General features: G+C 48.6%; 1 long non-coding RNA gene across 5 annotated transcripts in view; it reads left to right on the top strand.

Annotated features, from left to right (window-relative positions):
* Positions 1–2,388: 2,388 nt before the first annotated feature.
* The window catches only part of LOC132526893 (uncharacterized), a 41,074-nt gene continuing 21,423 nt past the window's right edge, over positions 2,389–22,039 (top strand). For 4 of the 5 annotated variants that reach the window (XR_009542746.1, XR_009542742.1, XR_009542743.1 and 1 more), the window contains exon 1: positions 17,206–17,553. This is a non-coding gene — a long non-coding RNA (uncharacterized LOC132526893). Of the gene's footprint in view, positions 2,766–17,205; positions 17,554–22,039 lie in introns of those variants that run through there. The other variant, XR_009542745.1, reaches the window with a different exon arrangement.

The raw sequence follows: 22,039 nt of genomic DNA, 5'->3' as shown, positions 1-22,039 counted from the left end.
CTGTGCTTGCAGAGTATGTGGGGATATATTCATACTATATTAAGAAAGAGGTTACCAGTGTAGAATAACCTTGGTTTTATAAAGAAAAAAATGTAGACATACAGGATATGTTTATAGCAGGAGGACTCAGAACGATTTTTTATCCAGGCTACACTAGTGCTTCTATCTGTATGATTGAGGGTCAATTCTGTTCCCTTTTTATGATTTCTGATTTATTTTTAGTGGTAAATATATGTTGCTTTTGTAAATTAAAAAGCTATTTGGTTTTGCTTTAAATTAGAAACAAGCAGAATTCTAAGTTGCTTTTCGTAATTGAATGAGTACCTTGTCGAAGTACCTACGTTTAAAGGAGTTAATGTTCATTTGCACTTATGAATTCTGGTGTGTTCATTTAAACATCAGTCTTACAATTTTAAACATGCTTTGTACATACATACGTAGAATCAGAATACTGGAAGAGGTCTTAGCAATTCGTTCTCACCGATTTGCCTATCAGGGAGAAAACCCAGAGAATTTTTGACTCATGGTCAGAATTACAGTAAGTTATAAAGTTGAGGATGAGGATGATTATTTTTTTGCTACTCCATGTTGTGTCTCCAGGCTTTGATGGCTTTACATCCATTCATTTAACAGATACTTTTTGAGTGTCTGATGTGAGACATTGTGCCAGGTTCTGGCAATATTCAGTTCCTGCTGTCATAGAGCTTTTGGTGTAGAGGAGAAATACAGGCAAGGAAGCGGGCCAGTCACAGTACAGGATACTAGAGGAAGACATAGCAACCTGTGGAACCATAGAAAAGGAGTGCATTTCCTCTCACCTTCAACCATCCAACCCAGAGACATCTGGCTGCAGAGCCAAAGGTGAGTTTTCCTTCTAAGTAGTCTGGGGAACAGGACTGGTTTCTCTAGAAGTACCTGAATTTACAAACCACTAACATCTGAGATTGATTTTCCTAGAATTGGAAAACATTTTTAAAGTTTTATGTACTGTCCTGGAGTTTTGCCCTGTAAAATGGTTTGAACTGCACCTTGCAACTAGTGAAGGATTTATATAGAGATATAATTTTCAGGTGTACAGCATTATAATTCAACATCTATATACACTACAAAGTGATCGCCACCACAAGTCTAGTTACCATCCATCACCATACATTTAACCCCCTTCACCCATTTTGCCCATCCACCAACAGCCTTACCCTCTGGTAACAACTGATCTATTCTCTGTATCTATAAGTTTGTTTTTGTTTTATTTTGTTTGTTCATTTGTTTTATTTTTTTTAGATTCCACATATGAGTGATATCATACTTTGTCTGACTTATTTCACTTTAGCATAATACCTTAAAGGTCCATCCATGTTGTTGTAAGTGCTGCTCCACATTGTAGCATTTTTTGTTACGGCTGAGTATTATTCCATTGCGTATATACACAATATCTTCTTTGTCCATTCATCCATCAGTGGACGCTTAGGTTGTTTTCAGATCTTGGCTGTTGTAAACAGTGTTGCAGTGAACATAAGGGCGCATATGTCTTTTTGAATTAGTGTTTGTTTTTTTTTTTTTTTTTGCGGTTCGCGGGCCTCTCACTGCTGTGGCCTCTCCCGTTGCGGAGCACAGGCTCCGGACGCGCAGGCTCAGCGGCCATGGCTCACGGGCCCAGCCGCTCCGCGGCATGTGGGATCTTCCCGGACCGGGGCACGAACCCGTGTCCCCTGCATCGGCAGGCGGACTCTCAACCACTGTGCCACCAGGGAAGCCCTAGTCTTAATTTTTTGAAGACACTCCATTACGGTTTTCATAGTGGCTGTACCAATTTACAGTTCTACCAACAGTGTACAAGGGGTCCCTTTTACCCGCATCCTCTCCAGCATTTGTTATTTCTTCTTTTCAATAATAGCCATTCTAACAGGTGTGAAGTATCTCGTGGTTTTGATTTGCATTTCCCTAATTAGTAATGTTGAACATCTTTTCATGTTCCTGTTGATCATCTGTGTATCTTGTTTGGAAAAATTTCTGTTCAGATTCTCTGCCCATTTTTTAATCGGGCTATATGGGGTTTTTTTTTTTGTTTTTGTGGAGGATTTCTTTTCTTACACAGGGGAAAGTGTCTTAGACCAGGGCGTGGATTGGATGGAGCCAATAACTCCTGGCACATGAAGGCAAGTGTTCACCGTATCTTGTTGCGTGTGTTTACAGTGCTGCTCATTCAGCAGATTAAGCAGCTATATATTTCTTCCTAAAGATTTCAACCCAGAGCTTATATGATTTGTTACCCTGTTTTACAAGGACACTGAGATAAAGCCTATGAAAAAGTGAAAAAGACAAGAGCATTGCGAATAAAAGCAAAAGGGACTGGGGGGGTGGGTGGTTGATGGAGGAGTAAAGGAACGTTTTCTGGTTATGCTCCCACCTGTCCACAGTTGCTGTTCACTTCATCTTTTCATTTTGACCTCTTGAATTGGCCAGAGTACATCTAGGTGGCCCGATTTCATTTAGCAGAGATTCAAACTCCTATGAAATTACATCCTAGAGGGTTTTTTTATCCTAAATTTTTATTTATTTGTCTGATCTTGTTCCACGTAGAATTTGAAGCAGGCATGTGTGTTTGGACAGCATTTTTTTCCCTCTTAAATGGCAGGGATCCATTCCTGCTGGGCTGAGAACGCTTCCTCATGGCAGGCTGTTTAAGCAGATGAAAGAACACCAATAAGGAAGGAGCACCAAAGGCACTTGAAAAACCTCAACCATTTCCACTTCTGGAATCACAGGTTTCCACTGTAAATTACTTCGCTGTTCGTAAATCTTTTCATAGTTATGCCATTCTGGTTTTGGTTGAAAACTTGTTCTGAGATAATTAGCCTATGCTTATTTAACCTTCCCCCATACCCTCCACCCCATATACTCCATAACTAACTTTCAGAGAGTTAATGTGTTTTGGATACTTTTTAAAAATTTTTTTTTTTTTTTTTTTTGCGGTACGCGGGCCTCTCGCCGTTGTGGCCTCTCCCCCTGTGGAGCACAAGCTCCGGACGCGCAGGCTCAGCGGCCATGGCTCACGGGTCCAGCCACTCCGCGGCATGTGGGATCCTCCCGGACCGGGGCACGAACCGGTGTCCCCTGCATCAGCAGTCAGACTCTCAACCACTGCGCCACCAGGGAAGCCCTGTTTTGGATATTTTTAACCAGATTTTTATTTTCCTCAGTGTATATAGAGCTAATCACATTTTTTTCCACAAACGAAATTTGGTAGTTTTAAAGTGGGACATTCTAATCTAGTACTTCATGTATGTAGCTAATAAAATCAGACACACAAAAATCCATGAGAAGAGTTTATTTAGTCATGTAACTTTAGACCAAAAAAAGAAAGCTTTGTATTTTAAATACTTAAGCCAAAAATTAGGTGGTGAATTACATATATGTGCTGTGTCCACATAAAGCCCTTGTTATCAGTGAAGATGAGTACGTACCGTGATAGTACCTGGAGTAAATAGAACCTTCGACCCGCTTAAATCATCTGTCTTTGAATACTTTTTCTGGTCTCATTTTATAGCAAAGATTACTTCATGCCACCCAGCACATGTGGCTCTAAGCTTTCTAATAACCAAACCAAAACTCCTGGTCAGTGTCCATAATATTAATAATAAATTATTTCAAAGTGTGAAAAGTAAATATGATTTCCCTCAGGGCTTTTTAAAAAAATGCATACTGGGCTTCCCTGGTGGCTTATTCATTGAGAATCCGCCTGCCAATGCAGGGGACATGGGTTCAAGCCCTGGTCTGGGAAGATCCCACACGCTGCGGAGCAACTAAGCCCATGCGCCGCAATTACAGAACGTGCGCTCTAGGGCCCGCAAGACACAACTACTGAAGTCCGCGCGCCTAGAGCCCGTGCTCCACAGGAGGAGAAGCCACCACAATGAGAAGCCCACACACCTCAACGAAGAATATAGACCCCGCTCGCCGCAACTAAAAAGAAAGCGTGTGCGCAGCAACAAAGACCCAACGCAGCCAAAAATAAATTAATTAATTAATTTTTTTAAAAACATGCTGTGTTCCACTCAGTTTTTCTGTGAACCTAAAATTGCCCTAAAGTTTTTTTTTAATGCATTCTATATGATATAGGGAGTCCTGCGTATCTTCTTTTCAAAAGTATTCAAAGTAGATGAAAAAGATTAATATCATTTGTCAAAAGTGGGAAGGGTAGGGCTTCCCTGGTGGTGCAGTGGTTAAGAATCCGCCTGCCAATGCAGGGGACACTGGTTCGAGCCCTGGTCCGGGAAGATCCCACATGCCACGGAACAGCTAAGCCCGTGTGCCACAACTACTGAGCCTGCGCTCAGAGCCCGCGAGCCACAGCTACTGAAGCCTGAACTCCTAGAGCCCATACTCCACAACAAGAGAAGCCACTGCAATGAGAAACCCACGCACTGCAAGGAAGAGTAGCTCCTGCTCGCCACACCAGAGAAAGGCCCACGCGCAGCATTGACGACCCAACGCAGCCACAAATTAATTAATTAATTTTTTAAGAGGCACGCGTGGCAGAGTTTAAGACTTGTTCATTTGGGATGACAGGTACATGGGTGTTTCATATGTTGTCTTCCATGCCTTGTATTTGAAGAAAAGAGTTCTGATTAAATAGACCATCTCTATAAGAGTGGCATATTTTACCTATGCAAACTCCACTGTGACCAAAGTGTTGACTCTGGTTGGACAGGTGTCAGTTGAGTAACCAAAAATCACCAGTTGAGTAACCAAAAATCACTATCTTTATTTTGCTTTGTATTGTGCCTTTTTTTAAAATAGATGTTTTAAATTCATTAATACCATATTTTGAAATGCTGTCATTCTTGTGGACTAAGGACCATGTTACAGGCTTTCAGCAGCTGAGCCTCAGACAGGCTGACAATATTCCTGATAATTGCAGCTTTGGCCGGAGTTGCTGTGAAAGTGAGAAGGAATTCCTAATCAAGCAAGTTCTTTTGTGTCATCAGCTAAGGAGATCACTGAGCCAAGCAAGTTGCTCTTGGCCTCCTAGCCTCCCAGAATTCTCTGCTCCTGGCCTTCCCTGGAGCAGCAGCCTCCTAGTTTTGTGGAGGTATTGGCTAGGGCAGTTCCTATATGGAGCTGGTGACCAGCAGTCTTTTTTTTTTTTTTTTAATTTTTGGCTGGGTTGGGTCTTCGTTGCTGCATGCGGGCTTTTTCTCCAGTTGCGGCTAGCTGGGGCTACACGTTGTTGCGGTGCGCAGGTTTCTCATTGCGGTGGCTTCTCTTGTTGCGGGCTCTAGGCACGCGGGCTTCAGTAGTTGTGGCTCGTGGGCTCTAGAGCACAGGCTCGGTAGTTGTGGCACACGGGCTTAGTTGCTCTGTAGCATGTGGGATCGTCCCAGACCAGGGCTCAAACCCCTGTCCCCTGCATTGGCAGGCAGATTCTTTTTTTTTTTTGCGGTACACGGGCCTCTCGCTGCTGTAGCCTCTCCCGTTGCGGAGCACAGGCTCCGGATGCACAGGCTCAGCGGCCATGGCTCATGGGCCCAGCCGCTCCGCGGCATGTGGGGTCTTCCCGGACCGGGGCGCAAACCGGCGTCCCCTGCATCAGCAGGCGGACTCTCAACCACTGCGCCACCAGGGAAGCCCTAGCAGGCAGACTCTTAACCACTGCGCCACCAGCGAAGCCTGACCAGCAGTCTTAACGTAGTCTCTTCTAGTATGTCTGTCCAGTGACAGTGGACCAAACTGGGTGTTCTAGGGACTTCCCTGGTGGCACAGTGGTTAAGACTCCGCACTCCCAATGCAGGGGGCCTGGGTTCGATCCCTGGTCAGGGAACTAGATCCCACATGCATGCCACAACTAAGAGTTTGTATGCCACAACTAATGAGCTGGTGAGCTGCAACTAAGGAGCCCGCCAGCCTCAATTAAGATCCGGCGCAACCAAATAAATAAATAAATAAAATATTAAAAAACAGAACACAACAAAAAATACAAACTGGGTGTTACAGTCTGCAGAGAGGGATTGACTAGAAAGCAGCGGAGGCCACCTGCCGCTTGACTCCAGCTGATTATGTGCCATGCAGGACTGTTGTTAACAGCTTCTGAATTTTCAAGAGGAACTGGAAACTGGACTTCATGTTCATTTTCCAGATGGGAGGGGAGAATGCACTGTGTGAAGCAAATGAAACATGTCTGCAGGCTCTTTTTGGCCAGTGTGACTAACTAGCTGGCAAGCTCTGTTCTAATCAAGCCTAGATTTGTAAAGCATCAGAAATGCCTTATGCCAGGGTTGGACTTAGAACAATAAAATGTTCCAGAAATTTGGAACTAGACATAGGGTTGCCAACTTTTTTCTTTTGCCAAGCAATAACATTTTCAATTTTTATTAAAAACATAACAAGCCACAGCTACTATTTACTTTCACTCTAAAAAATAGAATGCACGTAATAGTAGTGTTCCGCAGTTCCTTATGAAACCCTGGAAGCCAGATTTGTTTTGGAATTGAAAGTTTTTACATTTTGAAAGGTAATGTGGGGATTTCCCTGGTGGCACAGTGGTTAAGACTCTGTGCTCCCCGTGCAGGGGGCCCGGGTTCGATCCCTGGTCAGAGAATTAGATCCCACATGCATGCCACAGCTAAGACCCAGTGCAATAAAATAAATAAAATAATTTTTTAAAAAAGGTAATGTGGTACATACAATACTTCATAATATGTAAAATTTCTGCAGTGAACCACATGAATATTCAACTAAGTGGAATAAGTAAAAGCTATAAATAACCATGTGTCGGTTCAGGACAGGATTATCTGCCAGTTGAGTTGTGGTGCCAAACCAAAGACTTGGTTTTCAGAGCTTTTCGGACTCTGGGACCTGTATCAAAAAAGGAACAGTCCGGGCTTCCCTGGTGGCGCAATGCTTGAGAGTGCGCCTGCCGATGCGGGGGACGCGGGTTCGTGCCCCGGTCCGGGAAGATCCCACATGCCACGGAGCGGCTGGGCCCGTGAGCCATGGCCACTGAGCCTGCACGTCCGGAGCCTGTGCTCTGCAGCGGGAGAGGCCACAACAGTGAGAGGCCTGCAAAGGAACAGTCCTTTCAATGGGCTAACTTTATGAAGCCCTCAGCATGCTGCCCTTATTTTTCTCAGGTCCCCCTAGACCACTGGAGACTGCCCTGAGGGTTGGACATTTGGGAGTTTCTGCTGTGGGCCGAAACAAATCTTTATACGCTTCCCCACTTTCACTTGGCTCCCTTGTGCAACAGGGAGCACACGACCACATGTGGCAGCATTTCATAACAGAAAGTGTCCCTTGCCATCAGAGTCCTAAGTCCTTGTTTCTCTAACTGCACCCGTCCTAGTTCTGATCTCTTTGCCACCCAGAACTCACCTCCTCCTTTCAGGACTTCTCTTCTGCTAAGGAATGCACCTGCCCAGGCTGGCCTAAGGCCCAGTGAGCTGACTCCCCCAGCTGTCCGTGCCATGTGACAAGGCAGAGTGCAGCAGTGCTTTGTCGGGATTTTCAAAAGTGGCTCCCAGAAGGGTCAGCAGTGCGAAGAGTGTGGTAGGATTGGTCAGTTCAAAAGAGCTTCCCCCATGCCTCCTGAGGAAGCATTAAATGTTTGAACCACTGAGTCACACCGATGCCTCTCCTTTCAGAATCAAATGACTTCTCCAGGGAGCAGTTTGAGAAATTTGCAGGGGGCAAGGCTCAGACAGGCCTTGAAGGGCAGGAAAGATTTGAACTTATTGCGGACATTACAGGAAGGCATTGCAGGGGGAAGGTAGGAAAGTGGCAGGTGTGTGAGTGGTTTCACACACACTGGAGCTAGGCCTGGAGGAAGAGCCGGGTTTGGGGGGACACCAGGAAGAGGGGATTTAAGGTGGCAGAAATGGTTGAGACAGAGGGAGCTGGGTGTGCAAAGGCTGCCCCATTGCAGGGGAGGATTCACACTTTTGGTTGTGTAGAACTGGCTTCAGCAGAAAGGGAAGTTATCACGAGGCCGCATTCTATGCAGGGAGTTTCTCTCTCCGTCTCTCCCAGTGTCCTTCAAAAATACCCCAAGCAGCCTCCCTGCCCTCAGCCCCTGGAGGACTTTTTCTGTGACCTTTCTCCTCCCCCAGCACTTTCCACCCCAGGGGTCACCTGTGTGTAGCTTCAACCCCCCATTAAACTGTGAGCTCCTAATGGCAGGGCTGTGCCTCACTCACGTTTGCCGCCCTCCAGCACCATCACACTCTGCCCTGTGAGTTTTCAGATTTTCTCCATGTTGACCCCGCCTTGACCTCCCTGTGGGGAGGTACCAAGTTTCCCCTTCCGCCTCCTACAGTCCCTTCCAAAGATTCCAATCTCAGGCTCCGGGCATTTACTGCATTTTTATGATCAAAGCTCTTGTCCAAGCAGGATGTTTCCCATACCAGGAAGCTTACGACGGTCCAGTGTGACCAATGGGAAGAGGAGGAATGAGATGATTACAGTTTTCTCCATTTCCTGGGTGAGTTCAGCACAAGAAAAGGAATTAGACCCTTAGTTCAGCTTCTCTAAACACTAAGCTGAAGGCATTAGTTAATTCAGCACACATACCCTTCTTTTTCTTTGTAACTTTTTATTCTGATGTGATTTCAAACTCAGAAACATTGCAAGAATGGCACAAGGAGGGCTTCCCTGGTGGCGCAGTGGTTGAGAGTCCGCCTGCCGATGCAGGGGACACGGGTTCGTGCCCCGGTCCGGGAAGATCCCACATGCCGCGGAGCAGCTAGGCCCGTGAGCCATGGCCGCTGAGCCTGCGTGTCCGGAGCCTATGCTCCGCAACGGGAGAGGCCACAACAGTGAGAGGCCCGCATACCACAAAAAATAAAAAAATAATAAAGACATAAGAATAGCACAAGGAGCTCAACATCTACCGTTCACCCAGATTCACTGACTGTTTACACTTTGCCCCATTTGCTTTATCACTCTCTGTGTATGTGTACACTAACACACACTTTTTCCCTAAACTGTCGGAGAATGTCAACTCTTCCATCGTGTTCCTTTTCCTTAGTTTGTATTCCCTAAGAACAGGACATGCTCTTAGCTTTTAACTTTTTTACCGGAAGTGCTGGTTTCTTGACCCTACCGCGGTGCTCACTGACTATTGGAGGATTTAGTCACAGAGTTGTCACAGCATCCTTTTCCTCCTGACCAGACCCTGCAGGGACAGAAACCCACACCAAGGTGGGGAACTGGGTTGTCTGCTTGGAAAAGTTGACCTGCTGGTTCTGGGTGAAAAATGCAAGCCTTGTCACAGCTTCAAAGCCAAGCACAACTTGGGGAAGGTGGCATAGATTTAAGCTGGTATCAGACCTTGAAGCATTTTTACTGTCTGTGTGGTGCCAGAATCGGAAAAGAAGTTGCACAGTTGCACCTGTAGAGAAATTTCTCTTCCGTCTTAGCACTTGCTGCTTCTGGTAATAGTTGCAATCCTCACAGCTGACCTGAAAGTTGTCTTTCTGCCTCCATCATCTGTGCAGGGGTCCTTAGATCCCTCCTGCTCTTAATCAGGTTCCCAGAGATTCTGGAATTCAGAGCCTTCCAGAAGAGCAGTGGGTAACCTTCCTCTTTAGGGTCCCACCTTTGTGGTCAGGCCTGGTGGACGGATGGACAAGCAGATCAACTTCTTTTTTTTCTCTCATTATAAAATTAATACCTGCTTACTGGGGAAAACAAATTTAGAAAAATATGAAGAAGGGATACAGATCAGCTGTAAGCCTACTATAGTTCTGGTGTTTATCTTTTCAGACTCCTGGTGCATCAGGAATGAGTATCGTGTTGCTAGGAACCCACACTCTGGGGTCGTCAGAACTAGATATAGTTCTGGCTCTGCCATTATTACCTGGGTAAGGAAACCAACCTTTGAGGTACAGTTTTCTCATCTATAAAATGGGGTAATAATAGTACTTGGTTAAATAACCTAACGCATGGCAAGGGCTTAGTCCAATGCCTGGCATAAAGCAATTGCCAAGAAATATCAGTTCTAGGCAATGAAAAATGACTCATGGCAGACCACGGTGGTTTGTTCATTTCAACAAATATTTTTTGAGCACCAGTTGCATGCTAGGCATACTGCTAAGCACTAGCAAGTTAACCAAACAAAATCCTTATCTTCATGAAACTTAGATTCTAGTGGAGAGAGAGAAAGAGCAAACTTGTATATGTGATAAAATGTGTCATGATCTGATGAACGATCTGCAGGGAATTCTCTGGTGGTCCTGTGGTTAGGACTCCGCACATTGGGGAACTAAGATCCCACAAGCCGAGTGGCACAGCCAAAAAAAAAAGTTGTCAAAGAAGCCCTCTTTGAAAAAGTGGTGTTTGAGCAGAAGTCTGAAGGAAATGAGGGAGCTGCGTGAATATCTAGGGGAAAGAACATAATCTGGCAGCCAGAGCAGCTTGTGCAAGAGCCCTGAGGCAGGAGCATGCTTGTCATGTTTGAGTGCAAGTGAGGAGGCAAGTGTGGAAGGGAGGTCAGACAGGTAGTGGGGATCCAAGCCCTATGGGCCACTGAAAGGATTGTAACTATTTCTCTGACTGAGATGAGGACCCCGGGGAGGGTTGAGGAAGAGGAGTGATGTAATCTGGCCCTCATTAGATCTCAGTACTGGTGTGTCACTTTTTTTTTTCACTTTAGTGAAAAGCTGTACACTTTAGTGAAAGCCGGACTCTGTCAACTAGTGACCCCAACCCTGTGGACCCCACCCTCCCTGCAGCATCACTCAATCCGTAGCCTGCCTCACATGACGCTCCCCCCTCCACCCAGACACCCCCCCACACCCCAGATCTGGGCAGGAGTTACATCCGGAGACCTACCCAGGTGCTTCCAGGCTAGACCATACCCCCAGCCTTACTGTAAGCCTCTTACTAGCTGGAACAACCAGTGGCCAGCATCGACTGAGGTCTTGCCATGAGCCAGGCCCTTACCTAGGAGCTTGTTCAGCCCTCACAGCCATCCTGCCGGGCAGCCACTCTCAAATGCCCTCACGCAGCTGGCATCACGATCCATTAACCCGCACAAGGTCTTGAAACCAGCAGGCGAGGAAGCCGGGACCCCAGCCCAGCCTGCCCAACTTGCAGGGATGGGGACGGTCATGGACAAAGCAGTGCCGCCCGGACAGCAAGCGAGAAGGCTGAAGGAATTGATGCTCCCTCCCCAAGCTCTTGCTCTGTTGAGAAAAGGCCTGAGGAAGCATTTTGCAAGTTTGTGTAAAGCATGACGTAAACATGAGGGCTGTCATGAAGATGATTGTTGTTTGAAATCCCAGGTTCTAGTTTGGCTCCCAATTTTTCTGATGGCTGCCTCGTCCCAGACGTTGGCAATGTCAGCCCCAAACACCTGAACTCCCCCAAATGTCAGCATATTCCCCAGCTTCTCCTTTGCTTTGCTTGAAACAAAGCAGGTCTTTTATAAGGCGAGGTGGGAGTGTGGGGCAGGGGAGTGTGGTGGCCTTGCTTTGGGGAGCACGCTTTCACCTCCTTCCAGTTCATTGTTTTCATACAAAATTCCAGACGCACGGGGCAGGCAAACAGAAGTCTCATTCATAACCAGCGGGCCCCCAGGCTGCTATGTTCCCTGCCTCCTTCCCCTTGCCTCTCATTTCAGTCTTCTGTTGAAGTTGTGATCCACAGAGGGCCATGCAGGTAGACTGGCCGAGCAGATTTTGCATGTAGCCTGATGGGAGCAGAAGGCATCATCCCCTTGGAGGCCATGTGACATGGTAGAAAAAGCCCCAGATTTGCTTTTGCCGATGGACTAGAGCGGATTCCAGGCGGGTTCCGCCGATCACTAGAGAAATGACCTTGGACAAGTCACTTTCCCCTCCTCCTTTGAAAAACGTGGTTCTCAGACTCTTTCACAGTCCAGTGTTCCTGACAGCCGCTACCTGTTCATGAACGTTGACGCCGTGTGCCTCCTTCTTCCCCGTTTGGTTAAGTCGGCACAGAGCTGCGCGTGAGGGCTCCTGATGGCTCTGCGAAATCATATCATGGGTTAAAAAGCCTGTCCTTGCGTAAGACACACATTTCTGATTTCCCACCGCTTTCTCTCTTTCCAGACCAGGCCCCGTCCCTCCCTGTTTTAGTCACTTGCAACTGGTAAAACTACAAACTGCACTGCACGTACATTTTTTTAAAAGGCTTAAGTCATGGAGTCCCTCAGCGCCACACCTTCTGGTCGGCACAGGGCACTGCGCTCCAGACAGGGCTGGGCAGCGGGGAGGCGCCAGCCCCGTGGGGTGGGGCTTGGGAAGGCGTCTGATCACAAAATCCAAATATGTAATGTGTTGCCCTCTTTAGGTAAGCATTAATTTGGTTCTGGTGCACTGGAGGAGGTGTGGGTGACTGGTCTGCGGAGATTTGCTGGGCGATTAAAGAGAACAAAAACAGAAACGTGCACTTCCACACAAAGTGGGCTGTCTTCAGGGTGGAGGTGGTCTCTGGGGAATGGAATTTGGGGAACCTTTATTATGTATACTTCTGTGGTCTAAACTTTATACAATGAGCATGTATCAATTTTAGACCAAGTTCCATAAGTCTAAGATGCCATTGCTTGAAAGACACCATTATTTTATATACTACCATGAAGAAAAACCACTACCAAATTACATCACCAATATCTGGGTTTTTGAGATGTTAATATGTGGTGGTGGGTGGGGGGGAATGTGCATCTTAGAATTCGTGAAATGCAGTAAGTTTTGTAAATTAAAAGATATTTTCCATTTTTGGGAAAAAAATTACTTAATTGCTTTCACCTCTCACCCTCCTTGCTCAGAGTGATTTCCTCAAAAAAGCCAAGGGAGTTGCATTTGAGGATGACTTAATTTTTTTTTTTTTTAGCATTTATGTGCCAGTTTTACACCAGGCCCTTTGTGAGGTGCTTTCTCGGCCCTGAGTCCATCGAGGCTTCCTGGGAACTAGTGGGAAAGGTGATAATTTTCCTAATAAGGAAGCTGATGGTCAGATGCTTATTCCTGATCACACAGTGAGTAAATGAAGGACATGACCTCAAACCCAGCCCGCTGCCCCGCTCGCATCTCACCACCTGCCTCAACCCTGAAGGTGTCATGAGAAATGAGATGAGCCTTGGTAAGAAGCCCCAGGATGAAGGACAAGGCGCCCGACTCCCAGGCCCACCCTGTGCACCCTGCTCAGGGTTCAGGGGGAGCTGACTTCTGCCATGCACACTCTTCACTGCCAGCCTCCAGATGACCTCACTGTCCTCAGTGGGCTGTTTGGCCGTCTGCTTCGTGTCACGAAGCCCCAGGCCCCATCACCTCTGGCACGAGGTTACTAGTATTTTCTTTGCCCAGCTCCTCAGATGTGGCCAGGATTGGAAATGTCCCCTCTCCCCTAGCCCTCCACCTCTCAGCTTTCTGTTGCCAGGCTGCCTCTGCCCTCCAGCTGCTAAAAAGGACCAAGACTGAGAGGGCTGTTTCCCTGCTGCCAACATCTGGGTGGAGTGCCATCCACAGGGGTGCTCGGCCTGGGCGGTCCCCGTGTCCCGGCATCCCATTGCCTGGGACAGAGGGATGGGCAGTGGGGGCCCGTGGCTTAGCAGACCATGGGCAGAGTGAACTGAAGTAATAGTTCTGTGTCTATGCCATGGCAAAGTGTCATTTTCAGAAAGGTTTGCATACAACTAGGTAGTGACCACATGTCAAAGGTTTATTTAAGTCATTAATGTGGGAACCAGCAAAATGACAGGGCTGGTTGAAGAGATTTGAGAAAGTGACTCTATTAGTTTGCTGGGGCCGCCATAGCAAATTACCACCAGCTGTGTGGTTTAAAACAATAGAAATTTATTCTCTCACAGCTCATGAGGCCAAAAGTCCAAAATCAAGGTTGTTAGCAGGATTGGTTTCTTCTGGAGGCTCTGAGGGAGAATCTCTTCCATGCCTCTCTCCCAGCTGCTGGTAGTTGCTGTCAATCCTTGGGGTTCCTTGGCTTGTAGACACATCACTCCAATATCTGCCTCTGTAATCACATGGCCTCCTCCTGTGTTTATCTGTAGTTTACAAATCTCCCTCTCCTTATAAGGACACCAGTCTTTGGATTTAGAGCCATCCTAATCCAGTATGACCTCATTTTAACTTGATTACAACTGCAGAGAACATATTTCCAAATAAAGTCACTTTCATAGGTACCAGATGTTAGGACTTGAACATCTCCTTTTGGGGGACACAGTTCAACTTGTAACAACAAAGTTACCTAACTCATTTTCCATTACTCAGCATCACAGACCCCTGGCTTCTTGGGGCAGTTTGGGGTGCTAGAAAGAGCAGAGGCATGGGTAACTTCGGTGTCAGCTTTGATTGGTCTCAGGTGTTCCTGGATTGAGTGTAGGCCTATTAACAAGCCTCAGGGGAGAGCAAGGCATCTCCTTGGCAGAAGTCAGTACTGCAGGGGACATAAGGGGAGCTAACTTCCAGAGGTCAGCTCCCAGCCCCACGCCTCACTGCGTGGGGCTCTGAACATTCCTCACCTCTCTGGGCCTCAGTTTTCTCATCTGTGAAATGGGGGTGATAATGGTACCTGCTTCATAAGATAGTATTTAGTACTTATGAAGCTCTGCATAAATGTTCACTATTGTTATTATTAATTCTAGTCACTCGCACTCACAGGCTCACAACTTAGCTCCTTTTGGGGTGAGAAAGGCTGTCCTACTGAATATACTGGAAAGTTCCCCTTCCCTCCTAGGCCTGGTCATTGCAGAAAAAAGAAATATATAGTCTGCCTCCAGTCTCCAGAAAACACAGCAAGTTGCTGATTAGAATGAATGAGGCCTGTCTGCTTTTCACCTGCCCAGGTGATTTGTAGGCAAAGGCCAGCCCAGCCCCCAGCCTTGCTTCCAAACTTGCCCTGCTTCTGGGACTGAGCTCTTCTCTGGGTGGTTGCTCTGGGTCTAGTGTGGAAGCTGATTTCCCTGGTCACTTTTAAGTTGGTGCAGCGGCAATTTCCTTTTCAGACGCTGGTGAACCACGGTGAGTTTAGCAGGGGGGTTTGGGGCCCAGAAGCTTTCCAAAAGGTTGGAAACAAGAGCCTTTCCAGCTAGAACTAGAACTGGCTGGGCCTGAGAGGGCAGGTTAGAGGCCTGGCCCTTGCTATCCAAGCTGCGGTGGGTGGGGGAAGACCTCTCTGCATTTAGCGAGCACCTCACACACTGGTCCTGGGAAGAGAGGAACTCCTGCCCTCTGCACCCAGATCCATACTCCCTCCTCGGGTGGCCCCCAGGGGTAGCCAGCACATGGCCACTCCAGGCCCTGAGTAGTAGCCATCGCTGCTGCTACTTTGTTTCTTTTGTTGTTGTTTTTTGGTTTTTTTATGAGTTTATTTATTTTTGTCTGCGTTGGGTCCTCGTTGCTGCGTGCAGGCTTTCTCTAGTTATGGCGAGCAGGGGCTACTCTTCATTGCAATGGGCAGGCTTCTCATTGCAGTGGCTTCTCTTGTTGTGGAGCACGGGCTCTAGGCACGCAGGCTTCAGTGGTTGTGGCTCGCGGGCTCTAGCGTGCAGGCTCAGTAGTTGTGACGCACGGGCTTAGTTGCTCCACAGCAGGTGGGATCTTCCCCAACCAGTGATTGAACCCGTGTCCCCTGCATTGGTAGGCAGACTCTTAACCACTGCACCACCAGGGAAGTCCTGTTCTTTTGTTTCTGTTTTTTCTTTTTTTTTAATTAATTTATTTATTTGGCTGCATTGGGTCTTAGTTGCGGCATGCAGGATCTTTCCTTGCCGTGCACGGGCTTCTCCCCGGTTGTGGCACGTGGGCTCCAGAGCACGTGGGCTTAGTTGCCCAGGGGCATGTGGGATCTTAGTTCCCTGAACAGGGATCGAACCTTCATTCCCTGCACTGGAAGGCAGATTCTTAACCACTGGACCACCAGGGAAGTGCCTCGCTGCTGCTACTTTGATTATTGTCTGTGAGATGAAGGCATGGGCTGGTAGGACCACAGAGGCCTCTCTGACCCTAAGTTCATCTGGGAGTTCTCTGAGTTCAATCAAGAGGAATCAGGCCCCACACTCTCTAGGTCCCCTCGCAGACATACCTTTTTGCAAGCGTTCCCCTTTTTAGGCCTGGGAAAGAGCAGGGTCGTTCCTGGGCTTCTAACTTTTTTTTTTTTAAAGAGGTTGGGGATTTCTAGAAAAGGCAACATTATAGAGACAGAAAGCAGACCCATAATTGCCTGGGGCTAGGAGTGGAATTGACTGCAGATGAGCAAATTGGGTAATGGAAGTGTTTGAAAACTGGCTTGTGTTGGTGGTTGAACCCCTGTATAAATTCACTCATCAAACAGTATTCTTCCTATGGGTGAATTGTATACCATATAAATTACTCTTTGATAAAGCTGTTTAAAATGTGTATAGGGCTTCCCTGGTGGCGCAGTGGTTCAGAGTCCGCCTGCCGATGCAGGGGACACGGGTTTGTGCCCCGGTCCGGGAAGATCCCACATGCCGCGGAGCGGCTGGGCCCGTGAGCCATGGCCGCTGAGCCTGTGTGTCCGGAGCCTGTGCTCCACAACGGGAGAGGCCACGACAGTGAGAGGCCCGTGTACCGCAAAAAGAAAAAAAAAAAAGTATATATACATATATATATGTGTGTGTGTGTGTGTGTGTGTATAATGAATTCTTTTAAAACCACAGTTGGTGTGGGATTACCACCTTCTCTACTAACTCAACAGAATGTCCTCAGTCAATGGCTGTGAACTTGAAAACAAGTGGAGGGGGAGCAGAATTGGAGGCCATGGTCTTTATGTGACCTAGGGCAGGTCCACAGTCTGTCCGGGCCTCGGTCCCCCCGCCGTGACATCCTGAGTTGACGTGCTTAGATGGTGAGAGGTGCCAGGGTGTTGGAGCCTCTGCTGTGACTCCCTTGCCTGGCTCTCTTGGTGCTGTGGGCTCTCCCATCGTACCAGGCGCCACTGTAAGCTTTGCCTTTGCCACAGAGCACCTCTGCCTTCCTGTCTTTGTGCAGGGAATTTCCTCCCTCCAGCCCCAAGGAGCAAACACGCAGTCAGGAACAATTGGAAAATCTGGGTTAGGCTGGCCTCATTTCCCCCTAAGCCTGGCCCTTTCCCTTGACTTGGACCAGAGACGCAACCCAGAGAAAACCCCCTCACAGATCGAATGGCTTAAGCACCTACTGGGCATTTATATACTTTGCAGGCTTTCCTCTCTCCTGGCAGTCCTGACAGGTGGCCTCACATGAGATCAGAGATAGAGAGACACTTGCCTAAGGTCACAGAGCTGCTAAGTGCTGAGTTTCCTGCTCCTTCCACTAGAAGCCACTTCCTGGAAGGAGTCCAGGCTGCTTGCTCAGGTGGAAGCTGAATGAATTGGTGTTGTCAGCTTGTTTGGTAATTGCCTGTGTCCCTCTCCTGTGCCTCCATCATTCTCGTCAGAATGCCAGGATGGCTCAAGTGCCACCTCCTCTAGGAAGCCTTCCCTCAAACCTCTACCCACTCACCCAGAAAGTTATGATACCCACTTCCTCTGAGTGCCAGCAGCCAAGAGCCAGAAGCACGACAAGTTCCTTTCCAGAAACTGTGAGTAGCTCCATCTGGAGCATGACAAGAATGAGGCCTTGGCAGTCGGAAGAAAACCTGGCCTCTCCCCAAAGGGCAGTGGGAGCTACAGCAGGGGTGGGACAAGCAGATGTGGCTTAAAAGAGGGTGGTTCTAGCTGCTGGGTGGAGGATAGTTGGATCAGAGTGGAGCCAGGTGGGAAGCTGGGGGGCCACTGAGGAGGCTGCAGCCTGAGCCCCTCCCAGAGGCGTGCTCCAGTGGGAGGGCGTGGCCCCGCCCCTCCCTTAACCTTTGTCCTCCTTCTTCACCCTGTTCCTGTCCCCTGTCCCATTCCCTGGGCCCCAGAAGTGCATGCTTATCTGATAAACTCCAGGGAGTACTCCACTGAGTGCCCTGCTGCTCCTACCAGAGTTTTGGGCTGGTTCCTTCTGGAAATGATTCCGAAGGGCTGAATGGCAGACCCTCGGGGCAGCATGAAGAGAAGGGGAAGTGGAGGGGCTCCGAGCTCCCAGGTGGGGCTGGGAACAGTCCGTAGGCCAAGGGAGAGCTGTGAAACGGCTACTCCTGGCTGACTCAGACCCTCCTGCCCTTCTTATCAGGCCTGAGGAGCGATAAGGGGCCAGTTCCTGGACTGCGGGTTCTAGGCCTTTGTTGGGGGTGGCCAGGAAGTGACCTGTGGGTTTTGCTGCGCCTTAAGGAGTGGGGCTGACTCACAAGGGTGGGGGTCTGGGTGTGTCGGGGTGGGAGGCGGTGGGAACAAACGCCAGGCCCTTCCCTGGTGGGAGAGGGTCCGGCCTCCACACCCACCTCCTGACAGCTGGCCACAGACGGAGGAGTCCTTGCCCTGCTAGCTTAGCATGGGAGGGGTGGCCCAGGGCGTCTCCTCTATTTTTCAAGCAGAAAATATTTCCAGAATATTATTATTCCCCCAAGGTGTTGACTATTTGCTAAGTGCCAGACACTAGACTAAGGGCTTTGCCTGTACTGTTTCCTTTAATCTTTACTCCAATAAAACCCCTGGGCGGTTGGTGTTTCCACTCTCCACGTTTTGCAGATGAGGAAACTGAGGTTCAGAGAGAGGAAGTGAATTGCTCAGATTTATGCAGCCAGGAAGCCGCAGATTCGGGATTCAAGCTGGGTCCAAAATTCAGAGACAGCTCTCTTGAAAAACCAAAATAGGTCGGGCAGGGAATGGGCATCAGGAGTTTTGTGAACCCCCGGGAGCCATCCATAGCTTACATCCAGTCCTCAAAGGAGCCACAGAAGACATCTGCCCCGGGGGGTCCTTCCTAGCAAGGTGGACAGGGTTCTTTCCCAGCCCAGTCTGTTCGTCTGTGTGATGTGGTGAGAGACTGGCTCAGGCAGGTGTTTGCCACAGCTAGACGGGGAGGTGAGCAGCCCTAGGTCATAAATGAGCAGTTGGGTGACTCTGCTGTGGGGCAGGCCTGTCTTCCAGACTCTTAGAAGTGGGAGGAGGCGGGGTGCTTGGAGATGAGATAAAAGAACAGGAAATTCCCAGCCCAGTGGGAGAGACAAGGCCCTATTAGTCAAGACAGAAAAGCAATTCCAAAAAAGGGAAGGTTCTGATCTGTGTCACTGTCTATGTGTCAGGCCTCTGCCCCTCAGCATTTCTTAGTCAGATTTGACGTTGAGCTCTGCTTGCGTGCTGGACGCCTCAGGCTCATGTCCTGCCAGCTCTCTGGCCCTGGTGGAAGGAGAGTCTCTGGCGGAAAAGTCCCAGAGCAAATTCTGACTGGCTTAGCTGGAGTCACGTGCCTCCCTGAACAACATCCCAGTGGTCTGGGCTGGGGTTTTATGATTGGCCAAGCCTTGTCTCCCATGCCCATCCTCACCCTGGGTCTTCTTGTGGGGTCACAACAGCAGCAGAACCATACAGAGTGGGTGGGAGGTAGAAGGGGAGATGGAGGCAGGCAAAAGCCAGGCGACCCCAGCGGCTAGCTGCCCACCCATCTACCCTTTCCACACAGGGGCTTTTCCGGGCCATGCCTGTCTGGCCAAGGATGCTAGAGGGTTATCAACAGGGAGGGGCCACTGAGTGTCTTAGTTAAGTCAGAGATGTTCAACCTCAGCACCACTGACTTTTTTTTTTTTTTTTGCCTCACTGTGTGGCATGCGGGAACTTAGTTCCCCGACCACAAATCAAACCCGTGCCTCCTGCATCGGGAGCATGTTGGGAGCACGGAGTCTTAACCACTGGGCGGCCAGGGAAGTCCCACTGTTGATATTTGAGGCCAGATAATTCTTTGTTGTTGGGGACTGTTCTGTGTACTATAGGATGTTTAACAGCATCTCTACATGCTAGAATCATTAGCATCTTTCCCATCTGTCACTTGGACAATCAAAAACGCCTCCTGACCTTGCCGAATGTCCCTGGGGGAATTGCCCCTGGTTGAGAACTACTGACTTAGATGATCCCAAAGGAGATCTTGAGGTGAGGACCTCAGGAAGCTGGGAAGTGGACGGGGAGAAGACGTTGATGCTGAATGTGTTAAAGAGCAGGTTATCGCTGTGGGGCTTAGTCCTGAAACTGAGTCCCCCTAAAACGGAGTTCCTCTGCTGAGTTTATGATTAACCTCTCTATCCAAAACTTTATTCTCTTTTTTTGTCCTGCCCCCATTCTCCTCAGAATTGAGGCATATCAAAGAAAAGGGGGGACTGAGACCAAGTAGGACTCTGCAGGGCCTTCCAGATACAAAAGCCCCTCCGTGTTCCCTGTTTCTTGTTTATAGAGAAAGCTTTAGTCTCTAGACCTTCCCTGAGTTCCAAATGGCAGGCACAAGAAGTTAACAATTAGGGAAGTGAGGGAATAGAGGAACAAAGGAAAAACAGTCAATCAACAAAAGTAATGCTAGGGACTTCCCTGGTGGTCCAGTGCTTAAGAATCCGCCTTCCAATGCAGGGGATGCGGGTTCGATCCCTGGTCGGGGAACTAAGATCCCACATGCCACGGAGCAACTAAGCCTGTGCGCCACAACTACTGAGCTCAGGCACGTCAACTAGAGCCCACGTGCCACAAACTACAGAGTCCACATGCCACAACTAGAGAGAGAAAAGCCACATGCCACAACTAGAGAGTGAAAACCCACACGCCACAACTAGAAAGAAGCCCATGTGCTGCAACAAAAACCTGATGCAGCCAAATAAATGTTAAAAAAAAAAGAAAGAAAGAAAAGTAATGCTAGCTTAAATGATAGCTCAGTGATAAAACAGAGTCCTAGTTCCTCCTCAGGGAATACACATAGCAATCTGACACGTATCTGAGTTGTTCTGCAGAAACTAAGACCCCCCTCGCAGGTGGAGGATGGTGACTACATGCTGAGCACAAGCACTCAGACCCCAGACAGGTTGGAACCAGAAGCTTGACGATTGGGATTCCTGAAGCATCACCTGTTACCTCACCACCAAATAGAAGAAAGTCTGTGAGCTGATCACACACCCTGCAGCCCTCACTCCTAACGTTGCCTTTAAAAACCCTTCCCTGAAAGCCATCAGGGAGTTCGGGTCCTTTGTTTGCTGCATGTTGGGTGAGCAGACCTGAGTGTGGTCTGGTTACAGCCCTACAGGGGAACACTGGGAAATGGTATGGAACAGGCGACTCAGGAACCAGGGAGCTGGAGTATTTAGGCATCTGCCGTCAGTGCCCTTGAGGACACTGGGATGGAGCAGGTGTTAGTTCCAGGGCATGTCAGGCCTGCTGTGTGACACAGGGTGGCCCCTAACAACTCAGAGAAAGCAGGTGCTGCCAGTTGAAAGTTGGGCAGTGGTGAGGGACAAGCGGATATGGGAGCACACTCAGTAACCCTGGACAGAGTTTCCTGTTCCTTCTTGCCTTGTTTTTCCTCTTCTAGCTGACATAACCAGGCCAGGATCTGCTTCTGAGGAGGGTCTGTGGGCCGGCCATGCCTTCAGACCTCTTCTGGGAGCTTCTTTACGCCCAGGTCCCCATGCTTAGTATTGTCTTTCCTACTGCTCCAGCCCCATCGGTCAGTTAGAATCCTGATCCTGCTATGTCCAAGCTGTGTGACCTCAGGCAGATTTCTTAAGCTTTCTGGGCTTGGATTACTCATATAAAATGGGGCTAATGACATCTGATACATGCTTTCAGGGTTATGAAACTGAAAAGAATAATGTGATAGACACGCAGCTAACATCACTGTCCCTCCTCCCATGAGGAATCTGGGTGTAAGCTTCCCCAAAGGTACTGAATGAAAGCAGGGCTGGCAAGCACTGCTCAGGGCAGGGTGGCCATTCAGAGGAAGACTGATTCAGCAGACATGCTAGACAGGGAGTCAGGAGCCCTGCGTATAGCTGTTGGCTGATTACAGCACCTGAGGCAGTTGTCCCAGCCCGAGTGTTGTGGTCCGCACCCACTGATTCCTCATCTGAGCCCTGGGGAAGCTGACGGTGCAGCCTGAGGGCCCTTTGTCAGGCTTCCCACTGTATGACCTGGGACAGCTCCTCCACCTCTCTGTGCTTTTTCCTTTCT

This window comes from Lagenorhynchus albirostris, chromosome 10, assembly GCF_949774975.1.
Source record: "Lagenorhynchus albirostris chromosome 10, mLagAlb1.1, whole genome shotgun sequence".
NCBI classification, from domain to species: domain Eukaryota; kingdom Metazoa; phylum Chordata; class Mammalia; order Artiodactyla; family Delphinidae; genus Lagenorhynchus; species Lagenorhynchus albirostris.
Note: the sequence above shows the minus strand (reverse complement) of the source record. Positions and strands in the feature narration are given on the sequence as shown.